This window comes from Corvus brachyrhynchos, unplaced genomic scaffold (assembly GCF_000691975.1).
Source record: "Corvus brachyrhynchos isolate BGI_N302 unplaced genomic scaffold, ASM69197v1 scaffold4, whole genome shotgun sequence".
Classification (NCBI taxonomy): domain Eukaryota; kingdom Metazoa; phylum Chordata; class Aves; order Passeriformes; family Corvidae; genus Corvus; species Corvus brachyrhynchos.
The window spans coordinates 6569185-6573924 of record NW_008237878.1 but is presented as its reverse complement, the minus strand read 5'-3'; the positions used below and the strand labels follow the sequence as shown (position 1 = coordinate 6573924).

Genomic DNA, 4740 nt, shown 5'->3' with positions numbered 1-4740 from the left:
ACCACTATTGAACCTCATGGGGTTCAAACCCACAACCCCCAGGTGCCCATGTTCAGGAAGTCTTAGCCCTTAAGCCACAGGAACCTGATAATTTCTGTTTCTGAATTTAGCCACCCTCAATCTTCTCAGGCCAGCACGTTCACACAGAGATGTTATCACACAGAGAAACCCTGCCAGGCCCTTTCACCAGAGGATTCTGTCTGCTGGAGATACTCTCAGCCAGGCTGTCCTGGTCCTGTTCTGCTTCAAAGTGAGAGCAATTTCCTCCTTACTTCCCCAGGGACTGCTCATTGCTTTGCCCTGGGGTAGCTGAGCCACTTGGAGGGCTTCTGATTGGCTGATGGAAAGGGAGAGGCACTGAAAAGGGATATTTCCAGGTCTCAAAAGAGGGTGACACAGAGCTCCTCAATCTGGGGGGGTCATCCTGGCCTCCAGAGATAACTCACAGGTACTAGATAGATCCCAGTCATCCCATGGGAGAATGCTGCACGTCCTCGGCTCAGAGGAGGACTGGGTCAACCTATTCATATGTTGCCAGGAGGAAAACTCACAAGAGGGGACAGAAACTTTCCTTTTTTACCCTGTTCATTACAGCCACAGCAATCTGCCGTGCTGGTCTGTGTGTGCAGAATCACAGTGCAGCATCCCTGGATGCCTCCAGCTGCAGCACCCACATTAATATCAAATGAAGTCATGCTCACAAAGGGTGTTATGCTTGCCAGCTCCCGAGGAATCTGCTCCTAATGAGCGACTTCAAAGCATTAATGAGCTTGCAAAGCTCTCCTCTTCGTTTACAGAGCTGGATCTCACACGCTTGGCATTAAGACAGGGGTCACCCGTCAGCAGAGGAGAATGCGTGTGCATGTCAGCGAATATAATATATTTGTCATCCTCTAAGAAGCAAAGATTAATCATGCCCTCCCCAAAAGGAAGTTTTTACGCCACATCTGCTCTTCACAGCATGGAGGGAAGGGACCTGCCCGCCAGGACGTCCATGACCCACACTGCTCAGATCCCCAAAGAGCCCAGCTTTGAAGCTAACAACCCACCTTAACCCCTTGGGTCCAGGCTGGGAAATGCTACTTGGATTGGCAGCCCGAGGGATGAATAAAGCGGTGGAATCCTATTCCAGTGAAGGTTTAATGCATGCATGGAGGAAGGGAGGGATAGTATGGATGTGTGAGAGAGCAGGCTTGACTGATGCTTCCTGCTCTGTGGCATCCTTCCAGCACTGGCAAGAAAAGGAGATGCTGGCCCAAAACAGCAGGGCTGCACAATCTGTCTGCTGCTCTCTCCAGGGACCACTCTCTCCCAGCCACAACCCCCTCCAAGCCTCCCTGAGCTAACCATAAATCTTTGTGTTGAAACAGCCTCCAGTGCCTGGCCACCAGCCCATGTGCACCCATTTGAGGGGCTGAGCCTGTCCATTGTGCTGAGCTGGGAGGTGGCCACACAATCAAACTGTGGGAAGGGACCAGCCTGAGCACAGACCTGCTGCTGGGCACTGATTGCCCTTCCTCCCGAAGCCCCTGAGCCTCTTCAGCCTTCCCAGAGCCCTCTTTTTGGCTGGTGTTTCTGCTGGAGCAGGGAGGGTTGGATGAGGTACAGGACAATGAGATATCAGCTTGTTCTTGCACCACTGCTGCCCAGCCTTCAGACAATCTCCACCTACAGCCTACAGAGGTGCTGGAGTGGGGGCAGCTCAGCTTCCCTGGCATGGTTCAAAGTTACTATGACACATATCCAAGGGGGTCACAGGTACAACCTGTCTGTATTTAAAAATTCAGCTGCTTCCCAGGGTCTACCCTGGCTGTGCATCATCCACAAGGTTGGTTGGCTTCACCTGCAAACCTGCACAGAGCCCTGGCTGGGTCTGGAGTCAGCCTTGCCTCTGGCAGGGTTGTAATATCAGCTGAATTACATGTACTGTCTTGGATGTCTCCTGTGCAATCCCAAGCCAGGCTGGCTGTAGCTTGCTTGCAGTACCCCCACGAAATGTCAGCTTGAAGATGACACAGCTATAAGCTTTCAGAACACATGTTCTGCCAGAGGAAGACAATAATGTCCTGAAGTCAGAAAGGTGTCATCCTTTGGTTCAGAAACACATTGGCAATGTTAACAGGAAAGCTGTTTTTCCCCTCTTCTCCCTCCAAAAGAGATCTTCTGGCACTTGGTGTCTATTCAGTAGGTCTGTGTTTAATTTAAATAGCCACTGGAGGCAACTCTGTCCCACATGCTGATACTGCAGCTGAAGAGTGGTTGATTGGTAATTAAGAAAAAAAATACAAAGCCTTAAAGGTAAGAGCAAAGTAAAGTAAAATTACACTTTGAGAGATTTCAGACCAAAACTGCTCCACTTTATTGATGTGGAGGCAAAAACATTCTCAACATCATCGCTTTAGAAACTAGTTGGAAAAAGGGAAAAGTGGGACAGGGTTCTCCTCTGTGCTCCTCTTGAGCCCCTTCCCTGCTAAGAAAGCAGTTCAGCACATGGGCTATGCTCCCTTTGGAGCTCTGTGACCTGAAGGTTTGGCAGCCCTGCCAGGGTCATCTTAGGTTAAGCATGAGAGGACAGCTTGGCTCCACCTTGTGCCATAGACTTGGGGGGAAACTTCATGCTGCTTATAGCTGTGTTTGTGTAGAAATTAATGGGGAAGGTCTTAGGACTTTGTCAGATTTAAAACACACTACTGGTGTCCCTCATGTGTCTGGAAATGACCACATTTTTAGAGTAACTGGAGTTCATTGACAAAGAGTTGAACAGCATTACTATTTAACTGGTCCTCGGTAGGTTTAAGAACAAACAGGCAAACAAGCACAGAAGATCACTCTTGCTCCCTGCCTTTCCTCCCTCTTGAATGGCAGTTCAGGAAACCAAGCCAGCCTTTCTTTGTATTCAGACGTTTTTCGTTATAGGATGGCTAGAAAATACATGTTGTATTGCTACGGGTGAAGGCTTATACTCTGCAGAATTTGACACGATGCCCTGCTGCTCGTTGGCTCAAATCAGCCCCTTTGGAACTACAAACCTTATGGTGCTGTGTAGCTCCAGAGGAAAGGTCTTCCATGTAGCTTGCAAGTACTGGTGTTTGGCCAGAAAACCAAAGACCACTTACTGTGGGCACAAAGACTCAATTAAAAACCAGTGGAGTTGTGCAATTACGGGAGGTAATTTATCCCAGAGGGAAAATATGTTTTCTTTGTTGAGTAAATTCTTCCAAAAAAACCAACAAAAGCCCCATCAAACCAAAAGCAATGCAGCTACCAGAGCTAAAGTAGTAGTAAGTCACAGATAATAACAGATTTGCCTACTTTCTCCTGCTCAGAAGTGGTGTCCCAGATGTTTACAATTTTCCACAAGCTATTGCTAGTCTAAATTATTCTTCCAGTTATTTTCCACAAGTATTTCTTGGACAACGGAAAGTTCCTCAAAAATTAATCGTGAGGGTTCAAAGTAGCCTGGTTTTGAACTGCTTTGATTCTGAGTGGGCTTGTAAGGAGATGTCAGGAATGAATGGTGATGGTTCAGCATTTCAGAATCATCAACCGTCCATATTGAATTATTCCTAAAGATGTTCTGGACAGGATGCACAAGTAGCTCATCAAGACTTCACCTTTGTTCAGTCTGAATTAGATTTTGTGAAAGATACCATCATGGGCACATTTACTCCATGTGTCTTCCAAACAGAGAAAATGAGTCACAGCTTTGCAGAAGGGAAAGCTCAAGAACACATCAAGGATCACAGTCCTGCAGTACTGATGCCTCAGATGCTGAGTGCCCAAACCATGAAGTCATAAAGGGACCTGATGTAAATTAGACATTCACTGCATGTTCATCTGCTCTTGCCTAATGCCGTCAGTCAGCTTTTCTACAGTCACTGCAGAGAGAAACTTGGCCAATCCTGACTTGAGGCACATGATCCCTTCCAGCCCCACTCTCCATACCTGAACCTCAGCATGTTTTAATCTCCAGAGGTGTGTGAACCAGGCTCTACTAAGGTCGTTCCAAAATCACACAATAAAATCTTATGTGTTACTTACTTTTGGCTGCCTTTTCACATGATAGAGGAGCTAGCTCTGGTAAGCAACAGCTCAGTGGAGAACTCCATCCTTCTGGGACCATAACTTAGGAAATACTGCAGCAGCTCTCCTCTGAATCAACCCAGAGGGGAAAAGGAGGTGACTGAGTTACACATGGACAAATACCAGCAGAAGAGTTTTGCATTTGTCAAAAAAGTCTCCTGCAATTATTTACATACCTCGGACAAAAGTGCTGGAATGAATGGGAAAAACCTTTTGCGCTCCACGTGCAGCATCAGCAGTGCCCACTCCTGCTCGTTAGCTCAGTGGGGAGGTGTGCAGGCAACAGATCACATCCCAGATGTCAAGGTGCATCTGCATGAATTCCTAAAATGACATGTGTTCTTTAGCCCAGAGCTTGGCTCCAGGCTAAGAGCTAAATTTGATGTTCTCTGCGGCTAAAACTTCTTCAAAAACCATCCCAGGTTAATTAGGGAAGGGAAATTTTGGCTGCAGTCTGTTCAAGAAGATTGACTTGGGAAATAGTATGAAAGTCGCGGTTTTTGCAAGAGCAAAGAGAAAGAACAGACTCATTTCTAAAAGCCCTGCACCTAAGAACTTCAGAAAAGTGCAGAACTTCACTGAAATACAATAAAAGGGATTGCCTAAAAGCAGAACATCTCCTTTGGCTCCACGTACCCGTTCCCAGAGGCACCACAT

General features: G+C 47.1%; 1 long non-coding RNA gene across 1 annotated transcript in view; it reads right to left on the bottom strand.

The window, feature by feature from the left end:
• The window catches only part of LOC108446283, a 39273-nt gene that overhangs the window by 28520 nt on the left and 6013 nt on the right, over positions 1-4740 (bottom strand). Inside the window, exons 4-5 of the long non-coding RNA XR_001861434.1 lie at positions 4260-4407; positions 4042-4152 (exon numbers count right to left, since the gene is read on the bottom strand). This is a non-coding gene — a long non-coding RNA (uncharacterized LOC108446283). The remainder of the gene's footprint in view (positions 1-4041; positions 4153-4259; positions 4408-4740) is intronic.